This window comes from Pinus tabuliformis, chromosome 7, assembly GCF_031772625.1.
Source record: "Pinus tabuliformis cultivar Carrire ecotype Pingquan chromosome 7, CPIR1, whole genome shotgun sequence".
NCBI lineage: Eukaryota > Viridiplantae > Streptophyta > Pinopsida > Pinales > Pinaceae > Pinus > Pinus tabuliformis.
This window is the reverse complement of record NC_142293.1, coordinates 796,299,267-796,322,251: the sequence shown is the minus strand read 5'-3', so window position 1 is coordinate 796,322,251 and position 22,985 is coordinate 796,299,267. Positions and strand designations below refer to the sequence as shown.

General features: G+C 36.3%; 1 pseudogene; it reads left to right on the top strand.

Annotated features, from left to right (window-relative positions):
* The first annotated feature begins 17,857 nt into the window (after window positions 1–17,857).
* Window positions 17,858–19,661, top strand: LOC149249977 (DEAD-box ATP-dependent RNA helicase 53, mitochondrial pseudogene; annotated as a pseudogene).
* Window positions 19,662–22,985: the final 3,324 nt, after the last annotated feature.

Genomic DNA, 22,985 nt, shown 5'->3' with positions numbered 1-22,985 from the left:
AGCAAGTCACATCGCAATATCGCGTTGGCACATTACACTGGAGCAGGGCTGATATATATATATATATATATATATATATATATATATATATATATATATATATGCATATGTATTGTAGCAAGTCACATCGCATATCGCGTTGGCACATTACACTGGAGCATCTATATATATATATATATATATATATATATATATATATAAATGCCCGATGCGATGGTCGTACCCGACGGGGTGGTAAACAACATTTGATATATTTTGAAGTCCATTGAAAAGGCAGTTTTACATGCATTTTCGCATATTTCATTTAGTAAACGAAAAGTGAATGGAAGTGTGATGCTATGTAAACTAGACCCTAAAGGGTTCAGGAATGAAAATGTATAACATTTGAAATCTGCCAAAGCCATGTTTGCGTTATTTTCACCGTTTCAATGTATTTTAAAATACAAAGGGGAAACCATGGAGCAGGCGAATTGTGATATGCGATAGCGATTCCCAAGCGGACCCAATGGCACTGTAAAGCACAGTTATGAATGTTTCAAGTATGGGGAATAGTGTTTATGCATATTTTTCCATGTATTGTAGAATTCTTTATGTTAACACAGAGTGACCATTTTTTAAGGATTCAAAGCACTGATAGACCCCTTCCATTACCAAATAAGTGGCATTCATCCCTAAGGGCATTTAGCAATGATTGCTAATGCTCAGAGACAAGAATCGAACAAACTGTGGCAGTAAGATAGAGAGCCCGAAAGGGAAAACCAATAGACAGTGTTGATTTGGCTTTTAAGCCATGAATGTCAAAGATTGTTGGTCGCTGAGTTGTTGACGGTTGTTGAGTTGATTTTGTTGTTGAAGGCTTCTAATGGGGTTTTTCTGTGAATCAAAAGCCAAAGATGCAGCGTAGAAGCCAAAGAGGCAGCGCAGAAGAAAAAGAGCAGCTGAGGGAGCCTTTGGGGTCCCTTGAAGTTCAAGTGAAAAGCCAGAGAGTTGAAGGTTTGCAGAAGGCAGAAAGAAGCCAGAGTTGAAGAGCCAGAGAGCGAAACCTAGAGCCAGGTGCTAGAGTCAGAGCCAAGAGCCCGAACCAGAGCCAAAGAGCGAGAGTGAGAGCCAAGAGACAAAACCAAGAGCCAAAGAGCCAGAGCCAAGAGCCAAGCGCCAAGAGCCAGAGCTTCAAGAGCCAAGGGATTAAATGGTGTCTGAACCCATTAGTTTTGTGGAGAATAGCAGGAGTTGTGCCAAGAGCTTGTAAAAAAGACTAATACCATAATCCGAGAGAGCCTAGTTGAGTTGACTAGAGCTCATGGAGATGTAGCCCAAGAGTTGTGGGTGAACTCCTGATTAAACTGTTGTCTCGTGTGTTTGTCTTTACTGCTGCATTATTCGTTGTTATATGTGTTTATATATATGTTAAGCACATGTACATATCAACTAAAACAATATAGTTTTAAAGCATATAATCAATTAAAAACAAGTATTAGCATACACCTATATTTTCAAGCATTTTAATTCCACATTGGTTAATCATTAAGACTTGGGAAAATATTCAAGCTTTGCAAGTGGGAGAGGTTCTTGTAAGCTAGACAAGAAGCCTAAGAGCCCCATTTTCAGATGATGTGGTATCGGAGCATAAGTTTGATTAACCCCACCTTTGAGGAAGGATGATATTAGAATGCTTGATTGACTGAGCAAAGACTTCTTATCTGAAAGGTGTTTGAACAGAAAGAGGCTGATTGTATGCTTGTTTTGCAGACTAACTATTTTCTGAGTTTGTAGAGGTGTAGGGAAATCTATTGATAGCTCAGTCCAAGAAGGATAAGAAGGAAGAAGGGCTGAAGGCACTCTTCTTATCCCAAAGGACCTCAAGGAAACCCAAAGCACAAGAGGTTTTTTGCAAAAGGTTGCTTGAATAACCTATTTATTTATCTTGTTGAAGTTTTTTTATTATTTGGCATAATGACAACATCTACAAGTGGGTCCTCAAATTCTGCTCTCTTCACAAGATTTTTTTATGAATAAATGAAGCAAGAGTTGTCCACCATGATGGATATGGTGAGAGAAATGTATGAGGATGGAAGGAAGAGAAACATACTTAGAAAGCAGCTGAATTCCATGAAGGAGGAGAAGCAGTTTCTTGCTGACAAATTGCAAGAAATGGAGAGGCAACTTCATATCACAAATATGAACCTGAAAAGGATGCATGAATTGGAAACACAGCTCTTTGTTGCCCAAGAAGCCTTAGTCAAGTACCAACTTGAAGAAGAGGTAAGCCATTCTACTTTTTCGTCAAATTCTTTTGAGAATGCTTGTATTGGTTCTTTTGAGAAACATACTAAAGGCATAGGTTCCAAGCTAATGTCCAAGATGGGCTATGAAGGAAAGGGCTTGGGAAAACATGCACAAGTTATTGTTGAACCAATAATGGTTGAGGAAAGGCCTGAATATTTGGGTCTTGGCTATGTACAATTTTATGGAGAGAATTCCAAAGCTGCCATGAAAGCCATTGAAACAGTCCCAAGAAGGAGTTTCATTTCATGTCCTCTACCTCATAAGTGTGAAGGTTATATCCAAGAGGAATACAATAGCTTGAAACATCAATTACAGGATGCATGTGTTCAGAAGTACACACTTGAACCAGAGAGTTGGGGAGACTCTAACAGCCTTGAAGAGATTGATGGTGTTCCAAAGGGAGCCACTTCTTCATTTGCTTCACCTCCTCATGAAGGCAATAAAGGTGAAAGAGGCAGGTATAAATCTAGTTGTAATTATATTCCTTTTGATTTTGCAAAGCATGATAAATTTCCACATAAATATGGGGAAAGAGTTGCATGTTCCTTTTTTGGTTTGGATAGCCATGATGTTTCTAGATGTTGGAAGAGAATGGCCGCATACAGGAAGCATCAGAGGGAAAAGAAGCAAGAACCCAAAGGTCCATTGGATAAGGAAAATCATGCTGTCAAGAGGATGTGCATGCAGTGCACTTACTGCCATAAGCAAGGACATCTTGCTACAAAGTGTTGGACACTGAATCCAACAATTCTTCCACAAAAGCTAAAGAAAGTGGAAAGAGAAGATGGCAGAAATGGAAGTGAAGGTTCCATGAATGATGTGTCTCAAAATGATTCACATGTTGATGCTGATGTGCAGGCAAGGGTAGTACCTTTGAAAGGGATTGGTAAGGAACAGTTAGAGTTCTTATCCGATTAAGATTGCATGTCTATTGATGCATCTACATTATATTTCATTACAACTTTGAAAGTATAGTGTGCTTAAGTGAAAGTTGAAGGATGAAATGCATGCATGAGCATGAGATGCATGAGCACAGGGATGTTGATGATTTCCTTGTTTTTGAACATGTATGTGTAATTAACTTGCAGGGTTGATTGCTTTGACATGCATGTGATGCCATGTTGACTTGAAAGAAGTTAACTTGGTCTCCAAATGGAGATAATGATGAAGTGTTTCATCTTTTGAAAAAGAGTCCTAATGGTCTTTTTCTACATGCTTGACTTAAGGGTCATCTGTTTAAAGGCATGTTTTGTGGGCTTGTTATCTAGTCCATCATTTGTATGTAGATGTAAGACATGGAGGTGTTCACAAGATGTGAAATCTATTTCTTTTGTTGAAGCAGGAGTTAGTCCATCCAGTTGTTGTTTGTATGCCTATTGTTGTTAACAGTTGTTGTTGGTAGCTTGTGAAACAGGTACAAATGAAAGTTTTGTGGAGCATATGTACTTCACATTTGTTGAGCCACCTTGGATCAATGATCAATGCAAAGAATCTCAAACTACCTTCTATGACCATTTCAGTAGAAGTTCTGCAGGAAGGCAAGGAGGAAGACAGTTCTTCCCAAGAAGACCAGCCCATCTAGAGAAGGGAAGTGGTCAGAAACTTTGGTTCAGAGGCACTATGAAAAGGAAAGTGTAGGGAGGCTGAAAGAAGATGGTGATTCACTCTCATTTACTGTTCAAATCAGTATATCAGTATTTTGGAGACCAAAAGTTCTTTTCGTGGAAAGGCGTGATCCAAAAATGGATCCTGGATAAACCTCTAAGTCTAAAAGACTTCATGCAACAGGTAAAAGGTGCCAAATGGCACAAATCCTTTGTAAATTAGAGGAAAATGAAAATCATTGGCTGCTCTCAGAAATAATCTCATTGCAGGGATCCCTTTATTTTGAATCCAACGCAACTTAAATGGTTGAAAATGAATTTCAGATGGGAAAGCTATCATAAAATGAAGCTTCCCTTTTTGAAAGGAAAAAGAGGCAAAATCCCTTGAATAATGAGTCTAAAAACCCCCTAAGTCTTCCAAATCTCCTAAAAGGGCAAGACCTTTGAAAAAGGAGAAGTTATGGAGAAGGCAGATAACACTATCGAGCCTTAAAAACATGAAGAAAACCATGAAAACAAGGTTATCAGAGGCTTGAACAGTGGTTGCATAGGGGTCGTCGAATCTGGCTAATCAATGGTCGAAATCTGATCAGAATATCCCATAAGTGATGACAAGCAGATCGGTAATTACAATCAGCGTCGGCATGAACCATGTATATGGGAAGGTTATGGGCTTATGCGATATGCAATTGCGACAACTCGCATCGCAATATCACATCGGCAAATTACATTGGAGCGTGGCCAATATATATATATATATATATATATATATATATATATATATATATATATATATATATATATATATATATATATATATATATATATATATATATATATATATATATATATATCCTCGATGCAATGGTGAGACCCAACGGGGCGGTAAATGACATTTGATATATTTTGAAGTCCATTGAAAAGGCAGTTTTACATGCATTTTCGCATATTTCTTTTAGTAAATGAAAAGAGAAGGGAAGCATGATGCGATGTAAACCGGACCTGAAAGGGTTTGGGAATGAAAATGTATAACATTTGAAATCCGCCAAAGCCATTTTTGCATTATTTTCATGTTTCAACGTATTTTAAAATACACAGGGGAAACCATGGAGCAAGCCAATTGCGATATGCAATAGCGATTCCCAAGCAGACCCGATGGTGTTGTAAAGCATAGTTATGAATGTTTCAAGTCCGAGGAATAGTGTTTCTCCAGATTTTTCCGTATATTACAGTGTTCTCTGTGTAAACACAGAGCAACCGTTTTTGAAGGATTCAAAGCACCGATAAACCCCTTCCATTACCAAATAGGTGGAATTCATCCTTCAGGGCGTTTAGCAATGATTGCTAATGATCATAGATAGGAATTGAATGGACTGTGGTAGGAAGACAGAGAGCCCGAAAGGGAAAGCCAACAGACAACGTCGATTTGGCTTTTAAGCCATGAATGTCAAAGACTTTTGGTGGTTGAGTTGTTGACAGTGGTTGAGTTGCTGTTGCTGTTGAAGGTTGTTGGTGGGGTTTTGTTGCAAAGCAGAAGCCAAAGAGGTAGCATAGAAGCCAAAGAGGCAACACAGAAGAAAAAGAGCAGATGAGGGAGCCTTTAGGGTCACTTGAAGTTAAAGTGAAAATCCAAAGAGTTGAAGGTTGTAGAAGGCAGAAAGAAGCCAGAGCCAAAGAGTGAGAGAGCTAGAGACAAAGCCAAGAGCCAGATTCAGAGACAAGATCCCAAACCAAAGCCAAAGAGCCAGAGTTAGAGCCAAGATCCAGAACCAAGAGCCAAATAGCTAGAGCTAAGAGCCAAGAGCCAAGAGCCAGAGCTTCAAGAGCTAGGGGATTAAATGGTTTCTGAACCCACTATTTTTGTGTAGAATAGTAGGAGTTGGGCCAAGAGCTTATAAAAAAGACTAATACCATAATCTGAGAGAACCTAGTTGAGTTGACTAGAGCTCACAGAGATGTAGCCCAAGAGTTGTGGGTGAACTCCTAATTAAACTATTGTCTCATGTGTTTGTCTTTACTGCTGCATTATTAACTGTTATAGGCATTTATATATATGTTAAGCACATGTATATATCAGCTAAAACAATAGATTTTTAAACCATATAATCCATTAAAAACAAGTATAAGCATACACCTATATTTTCAAGAATTTTAATTCCGCATTGGTTAATCATTAATATTTGGGGAAATATTCAAGCTTTGGAAGTGGGAGAGGTTCTTGTAAGCTAGACAAGAAGCCTAAGAGCCCAAATTTCAGATCATATATATAGTGTTGTACGAATATTGAATATGAATTGTTGGGTATAGATGATGCTATGTACAAGATGGACATGTGGTGTTGTGTGCATATGGTGTTGTGCACATGTTGGATATACAGTGTTGTGTACAGATGATGCTATGTACATGTTAGATATACAATGTTATTTACATCTGGTGTTTTATTCATGTTGTACATATGGTGTTGCGTGCATGATTGTACAAGTGGGATGTTAGCATGCAGTTTTGTGTCCATGTTGTACATGTGGTATTGTGTACGTGTTGTACAGTGGTGCAGTGTACATGTAGCATTGTGTAGGTGGTGTCATGTACATGTGATGTTGTGCACACGTTGTGCATGTGGTGTGGTGTATAGGTTGTACTGTGTACATGTTGTACATACGCCACCAGTGTACATGTGCATGTGGTGCATGCTGTGTTGAGGGCATGCGGTACTAGGTGCATGTATTGCATGTTGTTGTATGTCGTGTGTGGTTGTATGTATGTGATGCACACTATGTGTATGTGCACATTGTTAAGGAGAAGGCACTAGGTGTTTGTCTAGTGTGGCAACTGATCCGAGTGCATATAAAATAAAGACAACGGTAGAATCTAAGGATTGATTAAAGGATAAGTATCATCATTCTATTTCAATCTTATCATGCATGTGATTTATGATTATGGTATATGATGATTACATGTGATATATGATTATGGTTATGATGGTTACATGTGATTTATGATTTGATGGTTATGTTGTGAGTTAACCTGACGTGATACTTTTATACATGTTGAATTGGTCAAATATGCTAGTTTGATTTGTTGTGACAGGAAGCAAATAAGATTACAAGTGTACATTATTAACAAAATACCAAAGAGGTATGATTTGAGGTTATTACAATTTATTTGAATCTAATGGAAGTTATGTGCTTGGAACAGGAATGCATGAACATGCCTTGTTGGGTGGTTGAAATCAACTACAAGAATCAACAACAACAGTGAAAGAAATTGGAACATTCAGTAGTATGCTGGTAGAGTACTTTAGCAGCAGGGCCATTGTGGGACATTGGTACCCAATAGTGTCCGTTGATTGCCATGAGCATGCTATGAGCGGTATGATGGTTCCAAGGTAGGTATATGCCTTGGTTGAGTATCTTCTGATGCGAGGAATCTTTGCCAAGGGATGGATTGCTCGGGTTAGGGGATTTTGGGGAACTTGGAAGGTGAGTGATTGCACGGGAGGGGGTGACCGTATTTCCCAAGGGACTATGTAGCATGGAAGGGAAGGTCACGGATATGATTTTTTGGTCATGAGCATTTCCAGATGGAATTAGATGCACATTGGGAGTGCAACCTTGAACAATGAGCTAGTAATTATTCACTGAGAGGACATGTGGTGCAAGATTATAGTGCTGGACACTGGATGCAGCTTTAACTGTGCCAATGGATTCTGACTTCCTGGGAAGGAGGTCAATCCTAGTATTATTTTGAGGGTGGAGGTGTGAGCCTCTGGATTCCCTTGTTGTGGATGCAGGCACCATATCCTTTATTTTATGGTTTAGAAAATATGCACATGTGTATATGTGGTTATTGTAAATATCATAATGAGTTGTGTTATAAAGCTCTAGTATGCATTATGGTTGTTATCTAGTCATGTTGTCATGATGTTTTTCTTCTAAGAGGTTCCTTCATTGTAAATACTGCAACGAGATAAGATATAAATCTCCATGGGTAGTATGTTTTCTTGTCAATGGTTTTGTTGAGGTCTTGGTGTGGTTTAACACCCAGGATGGTGTTCCCCAAGGGGGAGGGTTCTCTAACAGCCCTGATGAAAATTTCATGTAATAAAAGTTAATAAAGTAAAAGTAAGACCATGGCTAAGGGACACACATTTAAAGATGAATGTTTGGCAAAGATATCCTAGTGGGAGTCACTGGATGTGTGTGTTTTGGCTAAGGAGAATTGGCAAAGGCTAATTCAAAGGCATTAAAAGGAAAAAATGCATTTTTGGCACATTTATTTATGGAAATTAAGAAAATTAGGAGAAAATTAAGGTGGAAAGTCACATGTTTCATTTGAGGAATAAAATGAAGGAAAATAATGGAAAATGAAGAAATTAGAGGCCTCATTCATAAAATGGCTTCTGAGTATTATTTGGCAGGTTCAGTTGGTTACCTTTTGTTAGTTCAAATTTGGAGCTCTCCCATTATTCTCTCTCCCTCACACACTCATGGTCACTTAAAGTTTTCTTGGAGCCCTCTAGATTTGTATCAAGGAAGGAAAAGAAAGCAAAGGGAAAGGAAGGAAAGAAAGGATAAAGGAAGGAAAGCAGGTCTCAAGCAGATTCAATAGGAATACTTGCAGGTAACCTTTTGCATTTGTGATTTCCTAGTTGGTTTAGACATGCATGGCTTTGCATGTTGGTTTATCATTCTCTTGTTGTTGGTGGCATGGCTTTTCTGTGTTATCACAATGGTTTTCATCTTAGACTAGCCTTTTTCAAGATGCCATGGTGCTAGGATGTTTATTTTAGTTTTTGAGTGTTGGTTTTCTGAATGGATTTTAGAATCTAGGGTGGAGGTGGTCTCAAGTTCCATTCCCAAAGGCCTAGGAATTGCTTAACTGGTTTTGGCGGAATACACAGTAAATCCTGAGGGAGAAGTCCCCTTTTAGGGCCTAGAGATTTGGGTTTGGATTGCAGTAAAGTTTGAAAGATTGGTCTCGGTTTAGGGCTTATTGATTCGGTTTGGATTCTGGTAAAGCCTGAGAGACAAAGAGAAGGAAAATTCCTCAAGGATAGTGATGGATTCTAGATGGAATTCCAAGTTTTTTTCAATTGTCATCAGAGCAATAGTTTTGGTGTGATCATGGTTTGATGAGGATAGATGTGGTTTAACCTCTTGATACCCTTAGTTGTTCTTGGATTTCTTGTTCTATGAGATCCCACATTCATGCTTGGAATATGGCACAGTGGTGACTAGCTGAAAGAGAGATTTGGTTTAGCGATGTCTGTGGTTAGGTGGTACGTGGAAGTCTGAAACCTGGTCAGATTTTCCTATGATTAATGAAAGCTAAGTTCTTTTACTTTTTCCTTGATTTATATGTGGGTTTAATGGTTGTAATATCTTTGATATTTATATGGTTTTATGTTGGGTATAAGCATGGTTGAATGACTGGTTCATGTTATGGTTATTTCATATATTTACTTGTAACTATTAAATGGATGGATGCAAGACCTCATTGATGATGTAGTAGTTCAATGGAGATGGAGGTGATCCTTCTAGTTATGTTTCATAAGTTGTTTGAGTTGTTTATGCAATGTCTTATATCCTAGACTTGTAGGTTGCATTGATCCCAAGTGTTTGACATAATATTAGTTCTAGTTGGGGATGTTGAGGCCTAGTCTTGAGGGTGATTTTTTATGGATCATCATCTTTATTATCTTTTTAATGAATTCTGGAAGTTTCAACAAGTTCTGGGCAGAGTCCAGGATTTTGGGCTAGAAAGTGCCTTAAATCTTGAGGTCACTCACACAGAACTAGCAATTTTGGTCCATAGTCATTGGAAAGTAGGCCTGTGAGAGCAAATTTGGGTTTTTCTGGTCACTCCCTTTCCCATAGAATGACAAAAAATATGGCCTAAGAGCTACAAAATAATAGTGGGACCCAGGGACAAAGTGTTTAAGTGGTTGACTTATATCCTAAAGGTTTTATTGATGATGTTGGATGATTGTCTGTGATGTTCCATCGATTCCACTTCCTTAAGGTGACATAGGAGGTTGAACCTGATTGTAGTAGCATCTCTCCTCATGTTTACCAAAGTTGGCATGGTTACTTTGGGTAGACCTGGGAGGGGGTGTTATAGAAGATATAGTGGAAAAATTATTTACAGATTATGAGAAGAAATTAGCAAAGAAGGAAAAGAATAGAGTTATAGAAGAGGATAATGGTTTAGTGAAACAAGGATTTAGAGGAGACCCTCCTAAACCTCCATATCCATATTCAAGATCAAGTTCTTCTTCTTCTTCCTCTCCTTCTCATTATTGAAACCACCATCACCATAGAATTCAAGCAAAGAATGAAAACCTAAGAAGACTGCTACAAGAAATAGAAGATAAGAAGCAAAGATTGTAGCTTCATAAGCCATTGAAGAGGCCATGGTAAAGTTGAAATGTAATGAAGTCCTAGTGAAGCCATCCTCACCCAATTCGGAGTTATATTTGAGTTAAATTGTGTAAGTAACTCTCTAGTTTCATGTTATTTACATTATGATGATGATTTTGGTTGTTTTGAGAAGCACACTACAACTATTGGCTTGAAGTTAATGAAGAAAATGGGATATAAAAGAAAATACTTGGGAGGCAATGAGAAAGGCACTGTGAATCCCATTGGAGTGGTAGATCTACCTCAACATGCAGGGTGAGGCTATGGTAGAGAGGTAGATGAAGGATTCTCCAAGACTATCGATGAAAGAGCCAAAAAAGAAATAGAGTCTTTAAGCAATCAATCTGTGTAAATGTAGGCTAAGAGAACATCACATCATTCCAATGATCATGATTGCAAGTCATATCCAAATGGAGGTCAACATTTTAGAGGATGATCTAAGTCATGTTCTCCTCACCACTCTGCATGAAACAAAGGCAGTCAAGGTATAACTATTCCAATGTTTATTTTAATTATGAGAAAATTAGAAATGTAAAGAAAATATTATTTCATATAAAAGCACATATATTTTGTGGTTTGAATAACCATGTTGCTGCCAAGTCTTACAAAATAATAGTTTTTTATAGGAAAGTTATGTCAACTAGGACGGAGACAAAACATAAAGACTCATCTCCACATAAGGAGAAAAGGAAGGACAAGAATCTCTGGATGAAGAAAAACAATTGCAACCATTGCAACAAGAGTGGATATTACAAAGCCACACGTTGGGAACTCCATCCAGAGCTACATCTACGGGAGGAAAAGAAGCTTAGGAAAGAAACTGTAAAGGAACCAGTTGATGAAGTAGCTCATGAAGCAAGCCACCAACAGGAAAAAGATCAAATACAAAAAAAAGTCAAGAGGGAACACATGTTTTCTTCCATGACTGAATGGATGAAAAGTCTACTTGAGAAATGGCCATCATTGTAAGTCACATGTTTCTTTTGAAAACACCATAAATGGGTGGATTTTTTTTATAAACGTGATGAATTATATAACATCACTTATAAATGCAACATAGTGATATTTTGGGCCTTTTTTGGGTAGTGAAGAGTATGGGTTCTATTGCAAAATAGATAAAATGCATGTTCTTTATATGTAAATTTTGGGGTCCAAAGGTCCTTTAATATGAATAATTGATCGAGGATGATCCAAGAAAACTCGAAAGTAAAATTTCTCGCGAGCTTATAGAAATAGTTCCATGTTGAAGAGCTTGGTGAGCGGCTTCCCAAAAAAGCGAATGACATCTCAAAGGCATCCATATTAGGAGTATATGGCCATCTAAATTTTTTATGAAGCAACAAAAATGATGCATAGTGGGGCCCACAGGATTCCAAGTGGCACTTCCAAAAGTTTCCATGTGGCATTTCAAGTAGCAAGCCTAAGTGGGACCCATCCTAGGTGACGTGGCAGTAGGTGATTATTAGTTGGACATATTGGGGCTATGATTTTTTTTAACATATATATATATATATATATATATTATATAACCTGTCATGATATATGTATGTTGTATGTATGATTATATATATTATATATACACACATACATACTATATATATATATATATATATATATATATATATATATATATATATATATATATATATATATATATATATATATATATATATATATATATATATATATATATATATATATATATATATATATACACATACACATATATATATATATATATATATATGATACCCTTTGTATTAAATCCATTAAATCCAAAATAAGAGGCCCATAAGTTTAACCCCACAACCTCTCCCTTCTAACATCCTAAACATAACCATGCCAACCAATGCACCAATGATTGCGCTTTGGTTAATCTGCAGACCAAATTTGACTTAAAATCGCCATTTGCACGAGAGGGGAAGGTGAGGTCACTGGGACGGGACCTTTGTAAATATTTTTAGGTACAGAACCATAAATTAAGGGTGACACTAAACATGCAAACAGATTCAAGGTACAAACCTCTCATAATGGCCTTCCACCAGTCTAGTGGCACATTTTATGAGATAGGGTCCCGATGACGGAACATATCCTTTCTTACAATCATTAATCACTACCTTTTGAGATGATTCCACTAGTGTAGACCAAATTTGGTTCTGAGAAGTATATTTTTAACTCATGGTAGAATCTTGCATGTACCATTAATGTTTGGCACAAATTTTGAGACAAAGATGCATTTTTCATAAGTTGGCCATGTTTATAGTCAAAAATTTTAGAATCATGAGGCAAATCTGTCAGTGATGTGTTTTAGTATTTTAAACATCGAATATGAGGGACCATAGTTTAAATCCCATAGGTGTCATTAATGTTTGGCATGAAGTTTGAGACAAAGATGCATTATTCAGAATATGGTCATGTTTACAGTCAAAAGTTGTAGAATGACAAGATGGATGTGCTATTTTTGGGTTTCTTGTGTTTTGTGTAACAAATCTAAGGGCTCATGGTTTAAATCCAACATTTGTCATTAATGCTTCGCAAAAAAATTGAGATAAAGATGAACTTTTCTAAAGATATGCATGTTTACAGCCAAATGCTAAAAAATGATGAGACTTACCTATTGGGGTTGTGTTATATAAATTTTGAGCATTTTATGAAGTGTTTTGGCTTGAACCAATGTAAGTCTCATTTATTGTTGATTCACCCATTTTTAGTTCTTTTATAGGGAGAACATATAGTTGAAAATATCCTTGAGTCTGAACAGTAGATTCAAAGAGGACCTTTGTTGTTTGTTGTGAGAATGTGACCCCTTTAACTTGGAGAAAGGGAGAGAAACTATGCTACTTTATGTGAGAGATTTCAGCCCCTCTAATTTTGGAAAAAGGGAGAACAATTGTGCCACTTTATGTGGGAGTCCGTCCCCTTTAGCTTGGAGAAAGGGAGAATAGTTTATCCCACATGTTTGTGAGAATTCATTCCTTTTCTATTATAAAAGGAGAATGTATCTTTTTAGGAGATACAGCTCAACATGTTGTGGGAGTTTAGTGCTTGTATTGATAAAGAAGAGCCTTATTGAAGAACAACTAATGAAGCAACTACGCAGTTGAGTAGAGATCTGAGATTTAGCCCACACTAGGTGAACTATGTTACAAAGTTGTGGTGCAATTGTATATATTGTGTCCATTCTTATTTGTGTGTGTTTCAATTATGATTATTTCATGCTCTTTATGCAATTTTTTTAATAGTCATCGAATGAAAGATTTCAGATTATGTCGGTATTAGAGCATACTAGATCACCATGGCAGGGCTAGAATGATGATACTTACATAAAATATATGTAGGTTCTTTGGAAGTAACTACAATATCTTGGTGATTATAATATATAAGGGTAGATGGATGATAGAATTGTTACACATCCTATGCTAAGTTGTTCCAGAATGAGTGGCTAAGGGAATATGTTAACAACAGGTTGTTATGGTTGGATGGAAAAAATGTAGTGATGTTCCAATATTTCATAGGATTGAATATGAGTGATATGAGCATTTGATGGCCATCTCCAACTCGTGAGATGAAGTCGATACCAAGTATCAACTAGGCTTTGTGATTAGTATTGAATATTCAAACTAAAAGGTTTAGAATCTAGACCTATGATAGATGGCATGTGCCTCGACATTGTTGTACAATTATAATGAGTTGCTAGTTGTACTAATATTCCTTCATTATATCCTCTATATTTGCAATTGTAACATCTTGTATCATATTATTGTATAGATGTTACACACTTCTTAGTGCTTTGCAAACTTATATTTTAAGTTAAATGTCTCACATGTTCTATTTTAGAGTTAGCATATGGACTTTTAAATTGAATAATTATATGTGTATAATTTTTAATGGAAAGTAGGACGAGTGGATGTGCACCGATTTTGTTTTTTAGATAATTGGAGTGTTTAATAACCATAATGTGTATTTAAGTGGACGGTGAGTGAAAGGGAATAATCTACTCTGTGTAGGTGTGACTTTACCTAAACATCGTTATCGTAACAAGAAAGTGCCTCACAGTATTAAGTTTAGGAACACCTTGGGTGGACCATGTCAAGATTTGTTTTTTAATAGTAGGCTGATTATAGATAATTTACTTTTCTTTTTTTTATAGTTTTTTAGTGTTTTCCATTGATACAATAACACCTTTAATAAAATCAATTAGTTAAGTTCAGTTAGAAGAATCTCATTAAGAACATTAAAAACATTATTTATGATGATTTTCATAAATGACACTTATAGTTAATGCACGGATTATGGGATGATAGAAGAACAACTAAAAATAGTATTAAAGAAACACCATAGAGAGTAGTTTATAACAGACCAGTAATCATGCATATTAATATGGAGATTCCCACTTATCCTTTATCCTTGTAAACTAATCAACCAAACAATAGCCCATTAACTCAACTAGTTAATGAATTAATGTATTTAAAAGAGCAATATGAATTGCAATGCAGAATTTAAAGGAAAGATAAAGTAGTATCAGGGAATATCTTGAAATATCTTAAAGGAAGGCAAAAGAAAAAAGAAAAATCCTTTTAGCGTTAGTTAAAAGTTCTTCCTTTGGGATTTGGATCAAAAGCCAAGGGTAAGCATACTATTTGCCAGAAGCTATAGTTATGGCTAAAATTTTTACTATTACTTCTAATCTTAAGAAATAATGCCTCTAGGTTGAAATATAATCAAGAGATTATTTCACACATTTTCAATGTATTTGTCCTAAAACCTTATTTTTTCACTTAATTAACATATCTAGAGAACTAACACACTGAAAACAATCACAAAATAATTTAAAAATATATATATATAATTATTCTACCTTTTATATAGGTTATTTTCTGTGTTACTTAGAATAACATTTTTCTTGATATTGTAGATCTAGTTTTACATTTTGTAAGAATCGTGCATATAATATTTACTTTTTCAACACTTTTTTTTCTTGATTTAACCTAGTTGCATCACACAAAGGTAAAATAAAATATCCATGTAGCTAAATAATTTCTAAAATAAAAGAAAAAATTTAAGCATAGAAATGTATCTTATACTTTATAGAACTTGGTGAATCTTGCTAGTCTCTATATGCAAACTATACAATTTTTGACAATATATTTGTAAAAATGTTCAAATATCTATTGATTTTCTATAGCCTCCATATATTATTGGTGATTTTAAAGGTAAAATAATTTTATACTAATAATTTTGGGTAAAACAGTTTTAGAAAAATTGGAAATTTTCCAATATTATTTCTTGAAAAAACATGGAAATTTAACTCATATTTGAATATCAATACCTAAAATTTTCCCTACTCAAATAGCATTTCCTACCCAAAAACAATCAACATATTATTTTCATACACAGTGAATGAGTATTCCTTAAATTCTTATTATTTCCTGTAAATAACATAAATAGAAAAAAAAAGGAAAAAAAAAAAAAAATTATTATTATGTTGTCAATTCCATTTAAATCTGATTTCTAAAAATCTCTCAATGTTTCCAAATTTTAGTTTTTTTAGTTTTCTTGAATTAACTTAGGTGCATTGCATTTTCATCTCATCACCCACATAACAACAATATATATATATATATATATATCATTTTCACAATTATTTTCATTTTCACAATTATTTTGGTTACTATTAAGGTTCATAATGATCACTTTAGGATTTAAATGTTTAAAAATATTTTTAACGTTTCTACTTACTCATAAACTCATCCTTTGTTCATTGTACAAATATTAATTCAATTATGTGCACTTCTCACCTCTTTAAATAATAGTGTTCAATTGTGTACCCGCATCAAAACCATTATTAATTTGTTCATACTTACACATTACAATTTTCACACATGCCCAAACAACCTTTATAATGCATATTGTAAAAATGTCACAATTTAAATATTCCATGAAGTAACATTCACGAATGGTGGTACCAAATGTTTACACTCAAAATGATCAATATAAAGATGATTGATGATGGAGTATTGCAAACAAAAAAACCTATTGAAAATTTTACTTGCTTCTACCACTCTAAGTAAGTACTATTATTTACTTTACGTATGATCATTTATCTCACATTTTAACGTGGTGCTATAAGCATCCTCTTGTGTTATTTAGGTAATTATGTATTAGATTCCTAATCATAAGGATTATGGAATATTTTAACTACGCCGTAAGGTGTTCTCTTCTGAAAATAACTCTTCTCAGGTGATTCGTGGATCTCGTTTCGACTGTCAGATGACCTGTTAGACGATTAAAATGTTATTGGTCGTTCGATATCACCATTTCCGCCAAACTATTATTTATTCAGTTAGTTTGTTATCCTTTCGATTTAGGTTTCTATTTCGATGTATGGAAGGACACAGTGGTGCGGGTAATAGGGCCGAGGAGGAGCGGAAAGTCGACATTCCTGAGGGCACTGAATAGGCTCTGGGAACCGCCCTTCAATTCCGTCTTCATCGAGAACGACGACATCACCAGCCTCAACATGCTCACCGTCCTGTGCCATGTGAGCATGCTCTTCCAGATGCCACCCCTCTTCGAAGGTCGGTAATCAGTTTGATGCACATTTCTTGTTCATATTAATGACTTGCTTCGACCTAATTTCTTTGATTCACTGGAAGCATTCTAGATAACATAACATAAGGTACCGGTCTATGCTCCGTGGGGAGAAATTTCCAGACAAGAAACTGGTTGAGTATTTGGGCTGGGCGGATTTGGACTCCTCGTTGGCTGCTCGATTCTCCTCATGTTCGTTTCCTCTAAAGAATCTCGTTTCAATAAACATTTTGTCGCCCGTCTCTAGGGGTTTCACTCGAAGGGTTTCAATCCTCTGAAGCTTGCAATCTGCTAGTCACTATGACGTGGTTGCTTCAATTGTGCTGAAATTGAAATGCATGAAAACCACTGAGTTCAAAGGCATCCAAAGCTGGTAGGAAAACCGCTGAGTTCAAAGGCATCCAAAGCTACTGCAGCTTTTCCCCTATTGAAATCCCTCAATGGAGGAGGACCAACAGGGCTTCGATTCTCCTCGTGTTCGTTTCCTCTAAAGAATCCCATTCTGATAAACCCTTTGTTGCTTGTCTCTCTAGGTTTCACTTGAAGGGTTTCAATCCTCTGAAGCCTGCAATTCGCCAGTCAGTACGAGGTGACTACTTCAATTGTTCCGAAATTGAACAACATGGCAGGTAGACAGTTGAATTCGAAGGTAGCCAAAGCCGTTGCGGCTTTTTCCCTATCGAAATCCCTCAATGGAGGAGGTCCAACAGGGCTTTGATTCTCCTCGTGTTGGTTTCCTCTAAAGAATCCTGTTCTGATAACCCTTTGTCTCCGTTCTGATAAACCCTTTGTCCCCTGTCTCTTAGGGTTTGACTCGAAGTGTTTCAATCCTCCGAAGCCTACAATCTGCCAGTCAGTACAACATCATGAGAGTTAAAATCATCAATGGCGATATTAGCCAAGTGAGATACTTCCACTCGCCAGTCGGAGCATTCGATTGTAGTGCGGGTTCCCAGTTGTTGGCGGAATATGGAATCGCAGAGGATGAGAGGCACGCATCTTGGGCGTCAGGAGGTCGAGACGCCTCGGACAAAATACGGTGACTATGATACAAAAAGTCGAAGCCAAAAGGAAAGTCGGCGGTGACGATGAAGGGTTGATGTTGCCAAGCTCGGAATGGATGAAGAGATTATTAATTCTCTCAATAAGCGCGATATTACTAGATTGTTCCCCATTCAAAAAGCAGTGTTGGAACCAATAATGCAAGGTTGTGACATGATTGGTCGCGCCAGGATAGGAACTGGAAAAAACTCTTGCCTTTGGAATCCCAATCTTGGAAAAATCATTCAGCACAACCGTAAGAATGGGCATGGATCATATCCCTTGGCACTCATCTTGGCTCCAACACGAGAACTTGCACGCCAAGGAATTCCAAGAATCTGCTCCAAGCCTAGATACTCTTTGATGTTATGGGGGTGTACCTATAATGAGCCAAATCTAGAAGGGGTTTAGATGTTGCTGGAACACCTAGTCGCATTATTGATCTAATCAATCGTGGTGCATTAGTCTTTTCATAAGTACTGTTTATTGTTTTGGATGAGGCTGACCAGATGCCGAATGTGGGCTTTGATGAAGATGTTGAGGTGATTATGGAAAGATGGCCGAAAAGGCGTCAGAGTATGCTTTTTTTCTGCTACAATGCATGTCTGGGTGCAAAGGCTTTCAAGGAAATATTTAAATGATCCTGTTGTTATCGATGGTGTTGGTGAATCATCTCAGAAGTAAGCAGAAGAAATCTCACTTTCTTATATTGTTGCATCCACCTATGGGAAATGTTCGATTCTCAACCCATTGATAACTGAATATGCCAAAGGGGGAAAATGTATTTTTTTCACTCAAACAAAGTCAGATGCGGATAGTTTGCTGGTGGCACTGGGTCGGGTACTTACATGCGAACCTCTTCATGGTGATATCTCACAGAATCAGCGAGAGAGGACTCTTGCTGGCTTTCGTGAGGGGTGTTTTAATGTGTTGATTGCTACTGATGTCACTGCATCTGGTCTTGATATTCCTAATGTGGATCTCGTTATTTAATATGAGTCCCAACGACTTCAGATATTTTTGTGCATAGATCAGGGCGAACAGGGCATCTGGTCTTGATATTCCTAATGTGGATCTCGGTATTCAATATGAGCTCCCAACGACTTCAGATATTTTTGTGCATAGATCGGGGCGAACAGGGCATGCTGGTAGGCCCGATAATGCTATCCTTATCCATAACGACCAACAGATTAGGCATTATAAGATGATTGAAAATGACATAGGTTCCAAGTTTAAAGGGATGACTCAGATGAAAGAGGAAATAGACAATGGACTTAGTGGTTTCGGTGATTTAGGAGGTAGTCGTTTTAGAAGTTATGGCGGTTCAGGAGGGAGTCGTTTTGGAAGTTCTCGCAGTTTAGGGGGGAGCCGTTTTGTAAGCTACGGTGGTTCAGGTGGGGGGCGATCTGGTGGTTCAAGCTATGGTGGATAAGGAGGAGATTATGGGGGTTCAAATTATGGCAGATCAGGAGGAAGTTACAGTAGTGGATTGGGAAGTAGCTATAGTGGTGGATTATGGGGGTTCAAATTATGGCAGATCAGGAGGAAGTTACAGTAGTGGATTGGGAAGTAGCTATAGTGGTGGGTCAGGAGGTGGCTATATAGTGGTGGGTCAGGAGGTGGCTATGGTGGTTCTAGATCCCGCTGTTTTAGTGACTGTGGGGAGTCTTCTTTCTCTCAGAGAGGTTCCAGTATGGGGGTTCAAGTTATGGCAAATTAGGAGGCAGTTATGGTAGTGGATCGGGAATTAGCTATAGTGGTGGGTGAAGAGGTGGCTATGGTGGTTCTAGATCCCGCTGTTTTAGAGCCGTTTTAGTGACTATGGGGAGTCTTCTAGCTCTCAGAGAGGTTCCAGTAGCAGGTTTGGAGACTATGGGGCCGCTTTTAGTACTAGATGAGATAATAAAATATTTGAGGGAGTTTGGTAGCAGGGATGCGAGAATTTTGAAGTTGGTGTTAATTAGAAACCCAGGTTCAAGTGGCAACAATTTATATGACATTGCAGAGTAGTACCCTGAGAGCCTCTATTCTTTGGGAGCGAGCTTTGTCGCAATCAGTGCAAACATATGAACGAAATCGCTGGAATATGAAATTTGTGTAGCCACCAAGAAAGAGACAGATTTTTGGTTCCATAGGAGATTCACTATGTTTTTCTTAGTGAGAAATAGTAGTTGTGTATGGAATGTGTCATTTGAAAAGAAAATGCACATTGTATTTACTGCAAATGAATTGTATCCTTTGTAGCATAGTTTAGTGAAAATTCGTATGGAATATGTCGTTTGAAAATAAAATGCACATTGTATTTACCAGCAAGTGCAAATGAATTGTATCCTCTACAACATATTTTAGTGAAAATCATAGATATCTTAACTGCTGTGATTTTCGTGTAGAACATACGCAATATATAACTATTGTTGACCTAGAAATATTCAATGCACCTAGTATTGTAGAATGTATTGGTGATGGATTGATCGCTCTAGGATTCCACCTCATTCTTCTTTGCAAATGTAAAGAAAATTGGGGTTCTTTTGATTAGATTCGACAATTTTATTTACATAGGATTGTGCGCAACTATTGCAGGTGTGCTGGGAGAAATTTGCTTGTTATTTTGACTGAAGGCCCTGGGCATTTGATCGAGCGGAGTCTTTATTCGAGCAGAGCCAAGGCCAAGGATATATAAGTGAATAAGGGAAAACGCTTTCTATCCATGTCTTCAAAGGCATTTCCTTTTTTTCCATGTCTTCAAAGGCATTTCCTTTTTGTCCCTCTAAAGAAGTACCAAGATCTTTATTCGAGCAGAGCCAAGGCCAAGGATATATAAGAAAATAAGGGAATACGCTTTTCGCCGATGTCTTCCAAAGGCATTTCCTTTTTTTTGTAACCTCTAAACAAGTACCAAGTTTTCTTCTACTCTGTCCTGAATGTTCACAACACCTTGGACTATGTATTCAATTTTCCTACTTTTATAACACAAAATTTATTAATTTATTTTCACAATGTTTGGGAAGGAGATATCTTACCTAGTCCCCAAAATCGTGATTCTCAGTTTCCTATAGTGAAAATTGGTATGGTTATGCTCAACAAAAAAACATAATATGATTGTCAAATTTCAGGTGGTTCAAGCTATTATTATATGCCTGAAAATGCATGACCCAAGAATTTCTCGGGGGATTTTTTCTATAATGGTTTGTTATCCGAAGGTTTTGGATACGATGAGAGTTTCCTATAGTGAAAATTGGTATGGTTATGCTCAACAAAAAACAAAATATGATTGTCAAATTTCAGGTGGTTCAAGCTCTTATTATATGCCTAAAAATGCATGACCCAACAATTTCTCATGTGATTTTTTCTATAATGGTTTGTTACCTGAAGGTTTTGGATATGGTGAGGATTATCAAATTTCAGTTGGGTCACAAGGACCTTCAAAAGTTTCTCCACTGCTAAATGCTGCTAAATGACCTTTCATTTCAGTGATATGGTGAGGATTATGAAATTTCAGTTGGGTCACAAGGACCTTCAAAAGTTTCTCCACTGTTAAATGTTGCTAAATGAATTTTCATTTCAGAGATATGCCACTGGTAATGGACAATTTCAAGGATTTAATAGCTCACATGAAACTGTTGTTTATGATTTAAGATTGCTGAATAGAATTTTCTTTACTAATTTTTATCTTCAATAATTTTTTATGTTATGATGTTTCTCCAATATATGCCTTACGGCGTTCCTTTGCAACATTTGGTGCAATTGCTAGTTATTAATATTATTACAATAAATATAATTCCTCATAAGTAACAAGGAATATTCACTATGCTAGAATATTGAAAATATATAGAAACATACAACAATATAAAATATTATAGAACTTTATCAATATAAGCTTGTATTCATAATAAAAACACTTAAATAATATTAGAATTGGGATAATGTAAAGGATACACCATATTAGTGTTTTTAAACCACTATAACGTAGTAGTATCTTTATTATCTTTAAAACTTTTCAATCTTACAAAGAACACTACTATAAATGTTTTACAACATTACAATGATAATACTATTATATATTTTTCATGTATTTCATTATGTGTCTTGTGGGACTCCCTAATGTTTAATATATATTAAGAGACATTATGGAATTACATCCCACTAATACATTTGGGATAGTGTAATTTCACTACTTTATCAAATAGATTATTGTGTCAGTATCTCAATATATGATGAGTGTGGGATATATCTCTTCTACGTAGAATTGAAGTTATTTCTTATATAACCTACTCATTATCACCTTCCAAATGGACACATTCTAATAATCCTAGTTAAGAATAACTAGGGAGATGGAACACTTACGAAGGAAGATGAGATTATATCAACAATCACCTCTAATGAAATATTCCAACATTACCAAAAAAAAATTAGAGAATATAGTCTTCACCTTCATGATGGAGGTTGTGAAGATAAGTTTTACGTATACAGTAGCACCATCAACAAGAAATGCTTCCAGGGAAGTATGAACACTATGATCAACAATAAAAAAAACTCTTGGAAAATTCTAAATAAATGAAACCCTTCAGAGGAAGCTTAACAAAACTCTAAAAGAAGTCTAGCCACTATCATTAGTAATAAGAATTACTCATGGAGAATTTTTAACAATGGCACTAGTGAGAAGGAAACAGTTGTGAGAAAGTATGAACAGACAACATTCTTGAACAATTATAGCAATCGTCACTAGTAAGAAAGAAACGCATTTGAGAAATTATGAATGAACAATAGTCTTGAAGATGTCTAAACACTTACACCAACAAAAAGCTAACTTTTTTGAAATTTTGCAACAACATCATCAGTGATCTCATCAGTCTACACAACACGTTCATGAGAGGGAAACACTTCTAGCAACTTGTTTTAAGCTCCTCCTGCAACAAATAACACATATTTTAATATCTCTTAATAATAAATGATAAATAATAAAAATAATAAATAATAATAAAATAATAAACAATAAATAAATAATAAATAAATAAATAAGAATAAAATAATAATTACATGCTTT